The sequence below is a fragment of the Aquarana catesbeiana genome, linkage group LG04 (assembly GCF_042186555.1).
Source record: "Aquarana catesbeiana isolate 2022-GZ linkage group LG04, ASM4218655v1, whole genome shotgun sequence".
Taxonomy (NCBI): Eukaryota; Metazoa; Chordata; class Amphibia; order Anura; family Ranidae; genus Aquarana; species Aquarana catesbeiana.
The window spans coordinates 94,565,324-94,579,800 of NC_133327.1; the positions used below are offsets into that span (position 1 = coordinate 94,565,324).

Here is a 14,477-nt window from a genome sequence, read left to right on the forward strand (position 1 = left end):
ACCTTTGGTAAAAAGTTAGGATGAGGACGCCATACTACCTTATCCTTGTGAACAATAATAATATGGCTCTTTACAAGAAAAAGCAGCCAATTCTGATACCCTTCTTGCAGCAGATATGGTTACCAGAAAAAATTGTTTCCTTGTCAACAAAGGACCAAGGGAATATGTCGTAACGGTCCAAAAAAAGGCTGTTTTATAATGCCGCCAAAAACTAAATTCAAGTCCCAAGGGTTCAGGGGTGACCTAACCGAGGATTAAGCCATGTTAACCCCTTAATAAAGTTACGAACCAAAGAAAGCGAAGCAAGTGGTCGTTGAAATAATACCGATAAGGCCGAGACCTGTCCTTAGAAAGCACTCAAGGCCAGTTTTATTTCTCACCCCATCTGCAGAAAGTCAAGGATTCTACCTTTGACCTATTTCCTGGAGTGCAACCCCTGGTTTCACACCAGGAGACATATGCTTCCCAGACTCCATAATATATAATTATGGAGGCCGGCTCCCTTGCATTAATCAAGATAGAAACCACTGAACCTGACAGCCCACGTTTCTTCAGTGTGGGTCTCAATAGCCAAAACGTTAAATTTAGCCTTTGTAAAGCAGGATGGAATACCGGACCTTGCGAAAGAAGGTCTGGCCGTGGCGATAGGGTCTATGGGTCCCCTACCGTCATCTTTACGATTCCTGCATAAAAAGATTTTCTGGGCCCCGCTGGAGGCCACAAGAATCACGACTTTCCTTCCTGCTTGATCCTGCGAAGAAGTCGTGGATGCAGGCAGAATAGGAGGGAATGCATAAATCAGTGAGAACCAATTCCACGGGAATAGCAAGCCATCTGTTCCGCATGCTAGCGGATCCTTTGCTTTTGACACAAAGTTGTCGATTTCTTTGTTGAACCTGGACGTAAACAGGTCTATGTCTGGGTTCCCCATCTTTGACATATTGACAGGAAGATATCGGGGTGAAGGAACCATTTTCCTGGAAACAACTGCTGGCGACTCAAGTAGTCCGCATGCCAATTTTCTATTCCTAGAATGAAGACCGCAGATAGGCAAAGTATATTGTTTTCTACCCAAGATAGAATATGATTCACCTTTCTTTGGGCCGCACAACTTCTTGTGCCTCCTTGGTGATTAATACAGGCCATTGCTGTGGCATAGTTGAATTGAATCCTGGCAGGACAATACCGTAAACTGAACGTTTAGGCCCTCAGAACCAAGTGCTCTGCCTGAATTTCTAGAATGATAATGGGCAAGGTCATTTCTGATCTGGGCCACTTCCGTGGTAACTGAAGGAAGGATTTTCCCCTTTGCAGATTTTTGGATATTAACCATAAACTGAGGTTCCGGCTTACCCAGCCTACAGTACCTGGTATTTCCAGGTGGTCCATCCGGGTGCTAACCAGGCTCGACCCTGCTTAGCCTCCAAGATTAGACGAGATGGGGCGCTTTCAGGGTGATGTGGCCGTAGGCTTTGGAGTCAGACACATTGGGAATCTAGAGCTTGAACCCTTTGTTCCAAGCCGATAGGATAATGTTTTGCAGCAGTCTCAAATGAAACTGAGAATAAGAAATGGCCTTGAATGAAGCCACCATCTTTCCCAACAACCTCATGCAAAGTTGAATAGAAGAATTCATCTTGCTTCGACCACCTAAATCAGTTCCTTTATGGTGCTGATCTTTGCCTGGGGGAAGAATACGCTTTTCTGGGTGTATCTATGATCAGACCCAAGTATCTTAGCCCTTTTCATGGTTTTAAAGAAGATTTCTCCTAGGCTGAGAAACTGACCTAGATATTCCTAGATATTCCAGGTAGTTGAATGTGGTGACCATACTTTGGTCTAAGCAGCCTACCGACTGGACTATCAAGAAAAGATCGTCCAGGTAAACCATAATCTTTATGCCTTGGGCCCTTAATCTGGCTAGAAGAGGGGCCAGAACCTTTGTAAACACTCAAGGTGCAGTAGCTAGACCGGAAAGCAGAGCTACACACTGAAAATGAAGATTTTCCACCTTGAAAAGTAGATATTACTAGTGAGCGAGGCATATGGAGGTATGCATCTTTGACGTTGATTGACGCCAGAAGTTCTTCTCCTTGTAGGATGGACATAACTGATTGGATTGAAAGAGTGGTTATATTCAGGAATTGAATTTAGATTTTTGAGATCCAGAATGTCCATTTAGATATAACCAAACCCCAACCTCTGCTCTTACATGGGGGCCACCATGATCACTTTTTGCCAAAAGATGGTCCAGTGCTTGAGAGAAAGACTTCTTTTTTCTCTGGATCCTTAGGAAGGTTTGATCCCAGAAAACGAGGAGATGGGAACTTTTGGAACTTTTTTGTACCTTGGAGCAATTGAGGAAGTCCCTCATTCGTCTTGACACTCTTCCTGCCAGATCCTTGAACTGCAGAAGAATTCCCCCTATCGAGTGAGAGGGGGCGCCTCCTCATAAGGAGGCTTCAGTATCTTGTAGGTTTCCTTCCCCAAGACCTCTCTTGTCCCTGGGGTTAACCCTGAGGATTACCTTTTGAACCTGATGGTGGAAGCCGTCATGACTGCCTGGAGGCTGATGCCCCTGGCACAGAAGAAGGAGCTTTAAAAACGAAAATACATTTACTCCTTTTCTTAAATGGCAAAAGGGATACTTTTTCCACTAGAATTTCTTTGGATGTATTATCCAAAACATCCCCAAATAGCTGTTTCACCGCAAAGGGAAGACTAGCCAGGAGCTTGTGCATGGTGCCTAGCGAATGGTGCAAGGCCTGAAGGATAGAATCTCTCAAAGCAACTATTGCAAACATAAAGCTGCCAGATCCTGGGCCTGCTGAGCAGGATAACGTTGAACACCTGTTTAAACTGGTCTCTCAATGATTAAGCAATTACTGTCAGCGCAGGCTGAGACACTCAGTCTGCCCAGAGAAAAAAGTGTTTTTTTTAATAGGAATTCCAACTTTTTATCCATTGGATCCCTAAGCATTTCAGCATTGTCTGCTGGACAAGTCAAACTCTTATGCCCCGTACACACAAGAGGAAATTCCGCCAGAAAAAGTCAGATGAGAGCTTTTGGTCTGAAAATGCGACCGTGTGTATGCTCCATTGGACTTTTGCTGTCAGAATTCCAGCTAACAAAAGATTGAGAGCATGTTCTCAATTTTTCGGTCGGAAAAAGTTCCGATCTAAAATTCCGATCGTCTGTACCAATTCCGACACGTGGAAACAATTCGACGCATGCTCGTCGTAGTGTTGTACGTCACTGCGTTCTTGACAGTCGAAAGTTCAGCAAACTTTTGTGTGACCGTGTGTATGCAAGCCAAGCTTGAGCGGATTTCAGATGGAAAAACCATCCAAGATTTTTCCAACGGAAATTCCGTTTGTTTGTACGTGGCATTATTCACAGAGGATATAACAGCGTTAATTGCTGGTATACCCTACTTGGTGAATTTTCTCCACCATAGGATAAAGTGTGAAAACTTTTTAGGAGGGAAAATAATGCTTTTCTGGGTGATCCTCCTTTTCCAACAATAAATGGACAGAAAAAGGCATGCACAGCTTGAGGAGGCTTTAGCGAACCCAAACACTTAGTTAAGGATACATAAATGTGGAGCGGACCATTCAGCAAGAAATTGCACCATCAATCTTAAGATTGAAACAGCTGATTCCCCCGCATTTCACACCTCAGAAGAGAAGTCATCAGCCTCACCATGGTCCCCTGAGGGAATTCGTATTATCTCGCCCCTAGTTCCTCAGTTTGAGGGTTCCGGGCAATGGAAAAGAACCTGTCGCATTTTGACCAATACTGGGATGCGATTAAAGTCGCTAATTTTATTTTTTCTTTTTAAAACCTATCATGGCTGAGGAAAAAAGATCTTTTTAGTAAAATAAACATGGGCTACAGTGTTGAAAACAGTTGCAAACATTTCATGGCCCCGATGCTCACTCTGACCAGCCACCCTCTCTCAGGGGAGGATGCCATTTGTAGAAATGAGTAGGCTTTCCAGAGTTTGAGGGAGACCCTTTTAGCTCTTTTTTGGGGGTGTTTCAACCCCCCCTTCTGACCTTAGCTCGATGCACAAAGCAGAGGTACTACCAGAAGAAATCGCATCCACTGCTTGAGGTCTAGCCACTGCCGCTGCCATTAATGCTCAGCCTGATGCAAATAGTAAATGTGTCAAATAGGAAATGCCTGTGTCACCAAAACCTCGTTCATGCTCCTCTTTGCTCGTATGTCTCTCCGACAATTTTGCAGCCAGCACAAATGGAGTTTTTTTTTAAAACACACTCACGCGTTGGAGGACGCCAACGCTGCGCTAAGCCCCGCCCCCACCTTGCATCACGCCCCCCTCCTTTCTCTTTAAAAAAAGAGTTTTCCTGCACAAGCACGGGCCTCCAATCCGACGGGATCGGCTTGTGAGTGAGGGAGGGATGGAGTGGAGGAGATCTGGAAGCCAGCGCCGAGTATGGGCGGTTTTAAGTTCTCCCTTATACTCAGCCTCATGAAGAGGGGAAGAGTTCAGCCCAGGTGAGGGGTGTCTGGAGGAAGCAAAACCCCTCAATCTCACTGGAGGTCTGCCTGCTAACCGGAGGAAAAAAGTCTGCTGCTTCTGTGACACAGCATGATCTCTGAGCAAAGCATGAGAAGGTACGTGCTCCATACAGCCCCCAGTGGTGACACTTAGGCATGACAACATTTACTTTAAAGTAGACATTTCATAAGAAAATTTAAAAATTCCTTAGAAAATTCCACTTATCTTTCCCGCCACAGGGTTTTCTGTGGTAAAACCAACAGACCCAATCTTCACCCTTCACGGTGGGTTCCGTTAACAAACCTTCAGGAAACGGGGACCCTTGGGGAACCCACAATCCTGGACCTGTAATAGCACCCCACTAGTAAAACTTTATGGCCTTAATACCAAAAGTACTGGATCCCGGGGTCCAGCTCTCTAAAGATCGAAGCGTTTACAAGCAAAGACCTTGTTTCTTCGGACATGAGGCCTGGGTACCATTCAATTTGGCCTAAAAGACACTGAATGGATCCGGCTGCATAGCTAGCCCCAGCAAGGATTGCTCCAGTGGAGCTCAGCACAGCACAGCACATCTTCACTCGTGACCAACACCTTAGACACTGAGATGCTCCCGGTTTGGGAGGGGTTATATGGGAGGGGTTATATAGGGAGGCAACTTCCTGTTTAGGGTGTGCCAGTGTCCAGCGCCTGAAGGTGGACTGTACCCACAACCAAGGCAGAGCATGGTTGCATATCACTCTGCCTTGACTGTTGGGGCTGCTGCCAGCTGGAACTACAGAAGACGTGTCAGCAAATGTGGCCACCTACTTACTCCACAGTCAGCACCTTGGCATTCCTCAGTCCAGATGAAAAATAGATCCTCCCTCTCAGTGCCCATTGGTGGACCTTTTTTCAGAGGAAAAAGCCCTGGGTAGAGTGATAAAATATCCATGCAGCGACACTTGGATTGGACTCTGGGGGGCCCTAACCCCCCCCTTTTGTCTACGCCCCTGTTAGGGTATATATATGGCAGCTCTCGCTGTTTGCGTGCACCCAGTGATTGAAGGACACGGCAGACCACAGACTGCAGACGGCAGACTACAGGGCCAATGGAAATTGGTCACAGAAATCTAATTAGGGGTACAGGGCCAATTACAGTGATCACACTTGCAAACAAAGCCTGCATGTTGCAGCATTTGAATATTTTCCTCAGTGATCAGTTGTAAGAGGAAATTGTGTTTCCTACAGTGATCAGCACTGTAGGAAACTGGGTGTGTGGTTTTATATTAAAAAAATGCAGTGTCACTATGGTGACATTGTTCTCTTGTGGCTAGTGATCAGACACAATGGCTTGCTGCTTTGATATGCCAGTGCAGCCAGCTATTGTGTCTGAACATCAGCCTCAGTAGTACAATGGCACCAGACCAGTGCAGCCAGCAACACAATTTCTGGTTGCTAGCCACACCAGTATCACCAGAGCTAGTGCAGCCATCAATGGTGTCCCTGCTTTCCACCAAATCACTATAGTGTCACCAGAGCCAGTGCAGAAAGCAGCAGGGTTCTGATCTCAGCCACACCAGTGCACTATTTTATCTGCCTGTACTAACCTAGCCTTACTATTTAGCATGTTTCTACTTGCTGCCTTTACTGATCCTTTGCCTGTTTGCTGACCATGTATCTGCCTGCCACTGGTCCTGACCCCTTTTGCATGTCCTGCTGACTATGTTCCTACAGGACACTGGTCTCAAGCCAAACCCACAGGAGATCGCAAGCATAGGAGGCTGCACTGACATACTTGAAGCCAAGCATGATGAACTAGCTATCACACACAATGACCTCAGAAAAGATTATGAGACTTTGGCAGAGGGCTTCTCTTTCATGCAGGCTCACATTGAAGATCTGGACAATAGAAACAGACGAAACAATATAAGAGTACGCGGCATCCCAGAGTCAGTCACAGATTTAAATCAAGCTATCACAAAGCTGTTCCACAATCTGGTACCAGATAAACCACTGTCTGCTTTTGCATGTGACAGAATGCATAGGGCACTGCGACCCAAACCAATACCAGATAAACCCCCTAGAGACATGATAATGTGCATGAAAGACTTTGTCACCAAAGAGGATATCATGAGGGCCTCCAGAAATTCCCCAAGCATTGAATTAGACGGGGTAAGGCTGCAGATCTATCCTGACATCTCCCCTGCGACTTTAGGCCAAAGATGCAGAATGGAAGAGGTCACAAACATCCTTCAAACAGCCAGAATTAAATATCGATGGGGCTTCCCATTTAGGCTATCCATAATGCACAATGGCATAACATACACCGTATACAATGTCATTGAAGGGAAAGATTTGTTAATCAAACTGGGCCTGTTGGAGCCACAACCATCGCAACGTCTCACTGCAACCCCCAGATCCTCACCTATTTGGTCTACACCCTCTACCAGACGCAATCCGAGAGAACAGAGAAGATGGCAGCAGCTCTCTCTTCAAGATCATGCCGCTTAGCCAACTAAAATCGTTTGTGACGGGGTGAATTTTTCATCGCTCCTTTTGCATTTAGATGGACAAGGATCTGTAACTACAGTTCATCTTCACTTTACCTACAAGTGCTGAAGAAATATTCCACTCTAATATAGTTTGATACCAATCACACAAGCAGCTCTGGATATGAAGCACTGAACAGAGACTCAAACTGCTATTTCTTTTATACCAACGCTTTTTTTTTCTTTTAGGCATAATCCTTAATTTTTTCCCCATACAGGTTGCTAACGCCTTTGTTCTTCTAGCTTCACAGTCACACACCTCCTTATAAAGGAGGACAACAGACACTCCCTACGAAATCATTATGGAACCAAACATTTGGTGACTGCACTCCAAAGAACTGTGAGACTTTCTATACCTGTCATATGTCACCCCATTGTCCCCATTTTTTCCCCTTGGCTCTTAACATTACGATATTAGAGCCCACTGTATTATGGTTCTCCTTGTTAAACGTTGATATCTACCCTTTTGGTAGCTTGTTATGGTCTGTTTTTAAACCTACATAACCATGCACAATCTTCTTTTCAAATAAGTTACTTACTTTTAGAATTGCCTGGCTCATCCGCCGTCGCTGGTTTGACCCCCATTCTGCCTGTGTGGCTGCTACCCTACCTCCTTTTGGGGTAGTACGGCGCAGTCCCCCAACCCCCTATTTTCTATTTTTTAGTTACAGTTATTTTTGCCCTTATGGCAACTTATTCAAGAAATATATGTTCCGGAAGACTTATACTATTACTCAGTTCAGATTCTCCCAGATTGGGTATCTTTGTAATGTTATCTTATATGTTATACAGGAATCATTCCCTTAACATAGTTATTACTACTGTTTCATTTTACACCTACCAACTTACAAGTACCGTATTTATCGGCGTATAACACGCACCGGCGTATAACACGCACCCCAATTTAGTAGGGAATTTTAAGGAAAAAAAAACTTTTAGGAGGGAAGTTGAAGGGAAAAAAACTTACATTTAAATGCCCATCCTTGCAGCCTTCTCAGTGCAGCCTTGCACCAGTGCAGCCATGTCAGTGCAGCCATGTCAGTGCAGCCTTCCCCAGTGCAGCCTTGTCAGTGCAGCCATGTCAGTGCAGCCTTGTCAGTGCAGCCTTCCCCAGTGCAGCCTTTCCCAGTGCAGCCTTTCCCAGTGCAGCCTTGCCCCAGTGCAGCCTTCGATCCCCTGTCCTGGGCTTTAAAATCGCCGACCGCGATTTGGAAATGGCGCCGCCGGCACCGAAATACACAGAGCCGGTCCTCGGCTCTTTCCGGCGGCTCTCGTTCACTTTCAGCTCCACTCGTAGTCCCGAGCGGAGCTATCCGAACCTAGCCGAGTAGGTTCGGATAGCTCCACTCGGGACTACGAGTGGAGCCGAAAGTAAACGAGAGCCGCCGGAAAGAGCCGAGGAGGGGCTCTGTGTATTTCGGCGCCGGCGGCGCCATTTTCAAATCGCGGTCGGCGATTTTGAAACTGTGACAGCTCCGGATCGCAGGGGATCGGCGTATAACGACTTTCCCCTGATTTTCAGGGGAAAAAAGTGCGTGTTATACGCCGATAAATACGGTATTTATACTAATTATTGTTACACTGTCACTCATTATTTATTGGGCTCCCCTTTATGGTTCACGTTGATCACCCACCACGCATCTAGTATTATCTTTCCCCTTAAAAATGGGACTTAAAATATTTTCACATAATGTTCAAGGTTTCAACTCCCCCAACAAACGTAAAATAGCATTCAGACAATACAAAAGATTGGGAGCTGACATAATCTTAATGCAAGAGACACACTTTTATGCTGCCAACCACCCACAAAACTTTGACAAATCATTCAACCAATTCCACTATACCACCTTCTCCAACAAATCACGTGGTGTTGCAATCTTTATTAAAAACTCTATAATTTTTGAACCCCACAACATTTATAAAGATGATGAAAGTAGATTTATTATTATAAAGGGCAGTATAAACAGATGAATTGTCACAATAGCTTCACTATACGCCCCAAATGAAGCCCAATCAACATTTTTCATCAAATTTTTTAACACGCTAGAACACTACATCTCTCCACATATGATAATTGGAGGAGACTTCAATTTATCTGCTCATCCAGCTCTAGACAGAAGTAGGATAGTCCCCTTTTCTAAAGCTTTCAACAAATCTATTAACCGCTCACTTAGTAAACTACAGTTATTAGATTCCTGGAGAGCACACAATATAGGAATTAGAGCCTACACCCATTACTCCCACCCCCATGATTGCTATGCCAGACTAGACTATATTTTCTGCCCACCTATCCTCTTAGCCAACTCTTCCATAGCAACTATCCACCGATGCCCATGGTCAAATCACAACATAGTAGCCTTTGAAACTTCCCATATTGGCATGGCTCCCACCCCTTTCAATTGGCGCCTTAATGACTCACTCCTCTCAGATCCCTCTACAGTTCAACACATTAGTACCCACATCAAAGAATATTTTCAAATCAACACTTCAGAGGATGTCCTTCCTACCTCTATTTGGGCTGCTCACAAAGCAGTCCTGAGAGGGCATTTGATTAACATAGCCGCAGCAAAAAATAAAGCTAAACTTACAGAAATTAAATGGCTTACCAGAGAACTCCACAAATTATATAATAAACTGAACAACACTATCTCCCTGGAATTAACAAAACTTATTCATATCAAACACAAAGCTCTAAACACAATACTTTCTGAGGACACCGAAAAATCACTAAGATTCTCTAAAGCTAAATTTCTGCTGCATGGCAACTCTTCCTCAGCAATGTTTGCCAAAAAATTGAACCACGACACTAAACCCCCTCATGTTTACAAACTACATGATCAAAAAGGAAACTTGGTGACACATCCCCAAGATGTCCTCCAGATTTTCACTTCCTTTTACAAGAACCTTCTTTCTGGCCCTCAAACACATCTCCAACCCACTAGTTTAGACTGGTTGAACACCCTCCAACTCCCAAAACGTAGCCAACAGCAAACCTCTTCTTTAAATGAGCCACGCACAGACGCTGAAATTCTAAATATAATAAAATCCCTTAAAACATCAACAGCACCAGGCCCAGATGGCTTTATAACAACATATTACAAAAAGTTTGCTCCCCTATTAACCCCAGCCCTACTAAGATGTTCAGTCATGTTTTATTAGGTGGACATTTTCCAGAGGACATGCTGCTGGCTAATTTATCCTTAATACCCAAACCTCAAAAAGATCACACCCTACCACAAAATTTCCGCCCCATCTCGGTCCTTGACAATGACCTCAAACTGTTTGGCAGATTATTAGCAAATATACTGGCCTCAGTTATCACTTCCCTGATTCACACTGACCAAACAGGTTTTATCCCAGGCAGGCAAATAGTGGATAACATTAGATTGGTCACAATTATCGTCCAAGACGCTAACCTCCACTCTCGCCCTCTTTACTTACTTAGCCTTGACATTCACAAGGCCTTCGACAGTGTCAACTGGTCCTACCTAAATTACTTATTACCCAAATTTGGCATATCAGAAAAATGTATACACGACTTTAATGCTCTATATCAGTGTTTCTCAACTCCAGTCCTCAAGGCGCCCCAACAGGTCATGTTTTCAGGCTTTCCATTATTTTGCACAGGTGATTTGATCAGTTTCACTGCCTTAGTAATTACCACAGCTGTTTCATCTAAGGGAAATACTGAAAACATGACCTGTTGGGGCGCCTTGAGGACTGGAGTTGAGAAACACTGCTCTATATCACCTTCCCCAAACCAGAATTAGAATCCCAGGTAATAACTCATATTTCTTCCCCTTGAGCAGAGGGACCAGACAGGACTGTCCACTTTCCCCCCTCCTCTTCGCATTACCCATAGAACCTCTAGCACTAGCCATTAGAATCAACATTAATATTAAAGGATACCATAAAGACCCATACCACTTTAAACTTAGTTTATATGCAGATGACGCCCTATTATTTTTAACAGACCCACTCATTTCAATCCCTAATCTCCTCTCAGAACTCCATTCATTCCACAAATTATCCGGTCTTTACATCAATACAAACAAATGTTCTATTTTGCCCATTAATTTTCCCCCAAGCTTATTATCCCTTTTGGAAAAAAACTTTAATTTCATATGGTCCCCACATTCATTCAAATATCTTGGAGTATATATTACAGCATCCAATAACCTGTTATACAAAACTAATTACCTCCCCCTTTTCTCTCACATCAGCTCATTGATAAAAACATGGTCGTCTTATCATATCTCCTTCCTCGGAAGGATATGTGCTTTTAAGATGACCATCCTCCCTAAACTACTTTAATATTTTAGGGCACTTCCTATCAACGCCCCCAAAACAAGATTGGAAACCCTTCAGCGTGAAATCAATAGATTCATATGGAATAATAAAAAACCTAGATGTAGCTACTCCCTCATGCATAGAACTCAACATGGTGGTGGACTGGGACTCCCTAGCCTCTGGCTCTACTTCCTAGCGGCCAGACTAGTACAGTTGGCCCAATGGTTTTCTTCTGATACAAATATCTCAGTTGAATTTCGAGTCCACCTCTATTTTTCCCTTAAACCTTAAAGGCATCTTATGGTCTAACATGAAATCACATCATACCTTAAACAAACGTAACACAATAGTTGCCCACTTTATTCAACTATGGAATAGAATCGAGGATAACTTCAAACTCTCCTCAGAAACCCCTCCATTAGCTTCATACCTAGGAGATCCTAGATTCTCCTCTGCATTCTTATGCCCCGTACACACGGTCGGATTTTCCGGCGGAAAATGTGCGATCGGAGCGTGTTGTTGGAAATTCCGACCATGTGTGGGCTCCATTGGACTTTTTCTATCGGATTTTCCGACACACAAAGTTTGAGAGCAGGCTATAAAATTTTCCGACAACAAAATCCGATCGTGTCAATTCCGACCGTGTGTGGACAATTCCAACGCACAAAGTGCCACGCATGCTCAGAAGAAATTCTGAGACGGAACAGCTCGGTCTGGTAAAATTAGCGTTCGGAATGAATAGAGCACTTTCGTCAGGCTGCAATCTTTAAAATTGTTTAATACAGCGCACTCTCTTCTTCTTTATAATGCAGGAAGAACGAAGTAGTTTTGCTGCTGATATTCACACAGAGTTCTCACAAACTTCTTTCTTTCTTACTTATCGTGATTCCCTCAATATATAATGATTTGTCACATCCTACCAAAAATCTATATCATTTTTTTTTTTGTGTTTTTTTTTTTTTTCAAGCCTGATGTGATTTTTTTTTTTTTTTGGTTTGTATTTTTTTCAAGGCTGATCTTGCTTTTTTTTTTTTTTTTAGTTATTTAACATCCAGAATATTTGTGTGTGTGTTTTGTGTGTCAAGTTACCACAACACCATTATTATCTTGTATTATTTAATCGCAAGGAGATTGCTTGGTGTTGGTGTCTCTTGTTAATTTCACATTGTATTTTGAAATGTACCTGCCTCCTCACAAACAAACTGTCCTTTTTGAAGGAAAACACACATAGGCGAGTCTAATTGAAACCAAAAAACCTTTATTAAGGGCTCACAACCAAACAAAGAGGGAGGCAACACTGGAGAAACAGCAGAAATTGGTGAAGCCTTTGACCCCCAGGGCACACATCGATTATTTGACAGCAAAAATGTTGGCCTGAGGAGTCCATATATAAGGTAGTGCAGTCTGGTCCAGAAGTCCCAGAGATCCTGAAAGCAGCAGATGACATCTGTGTCCCCAGGCTGTGGTCATACAAGAGACTGCATTTTTTGTCAGACCAGACTGAACCCAGGGTCATCACTCTCTGGTCTTCCTTCCACGCTTCCTTCCACGCTGTGGCTGTGGTGGTGGAGTTGTGGCAGGAGGAGGAGGAGGATGTTCCAACTCACTCAGGTGGGTATTGGGTGTGATTTCGCCCCTCACCCCCTTAGTTAAGACTTTATAAATAAGGTCCTCACACAGCTGGCTTTGGCCCTCCTGCATGCCCTGCAGTTTGGTGGTAGCCATGCAGGCAAAGGCCTCTTCAGGAGTGAGGGTGGCTCTGAGGGAGGCAGAAGCCTCCTGAATGAGCCTGAGAGCTGAATCCTGCACATGACTCCCCTTCCTGGGTCTTTTGTTTGGAAGTCGGAGGGGAGGGACCTGCGATTCTGTCAGGTTCCTACTGGTCCCAGGCTTCTCCTGGCTGCCACTTAGCCCCGCCTCCTCCTGGCTGCCACATTCCACAGCCTCCTCCTGTGTGCCACATTCCAGAGCCTCGTCCTGGCTGAGGTCTTCCTGTGTATGAAAAAGGGACATGGTTTTAGTTTTTACTTCATCAATCACACACAATTTTCATCTCATGACTGTTGAAAAATTGAATGTTAACAAATATAAAAGACTATCATTCTGAGCCCAGCATTTTTCATTCTTGTCCCAATTATTTTTGCCCACTACTGTCTATTGATATGTAAACGCCTTTATCAAATCAGCAATTAGTGATCAATAATAACATCTAGTAAACATAATTTCTTTATTGACCAGAAATCTGTAGAAGAATGCTATACCTGGCTCAAGCTGGGCTCCTCCACTTCTTCCTGTCTGGAAGTCCCAGGTTGGACATCGGAAGCCTCAGCTGGGGTGGAAGGAAGAGTGGAAGGAAGTGTTGAGAGGGATTCCCTGACTCCAGTCTGGTCTGACAGAAATCGCAGTCTCTCATAGTACCACAGCCTGGGGACATAAATGTCATCTGCTGCAGCTCCGGATCTCTGGGAATCCGTGACCTTCTTGCGCTCCCTTAGATAAGTGCTCCTCAGGCCACCAATTTTGGCTTTTAAATAGGGGATGGTTGCTGTGGGGACCACCGGCTTCACCAACTCCAGCAGTTTCTCCAACGCTGTCTGCATCTTTTGTTTATTATTATAATGTGGATGTTTCACCTGCCACAGACAGAGCAGCTCCTTGTACTTGTCTATGAACAGGAGGAGGAAGTTGTGGTCATTGAAGTCATCCATTTTATCTGCAAGACACAACACGAGACAAATCCTAATGTCAGGCAAAACTCTCCTAATCTTGTTACAATATAGGCCTAAATCTAGAAGCAGTATAGGCCCAAGTTTAGATCTTACCTTCATTATCACGATCGGCGCCTCCGATACTCCTTCCTCCGCTCACAGATCGTACGTACTACGCACGCGTGTTACGCTTTATACACACTGCGCATGCGTGAAACTCCGCCCGCCCCTGACGTTCTTTCTATTCTATTCCCCACCCCTTCTCGTTCAGCACAGTGGGGGAAGAGCACATGGCGGAGACACAGCAGGTGCGTGCTAATTACAGCAACGAGGAGGAGGGGGAGGAAAGCCCGGAGCCAGAAACGTCACGATCCAGAAGGAGACGATTTAAGGCCTCAAATATGTCCTTTGGGGAGATGTTGGAG

At 44.4% G+C, this 14,477-nt stretch overlaps 1 pseudogene; it reads right to left on the minus strand.

Annotated features, from left to right (window-relative positions):
* Nucleotides 1-1,355: 1,355 nt before the first annotated feature.
* On the minus strand, nucleotides 1,356-1,471 carry LOC141141725 (5S ribosomal RNA; annotated as a pseudogene).
* Nucleotides 1,472-14,477: the final 13,006 nt, after the last annotated feature.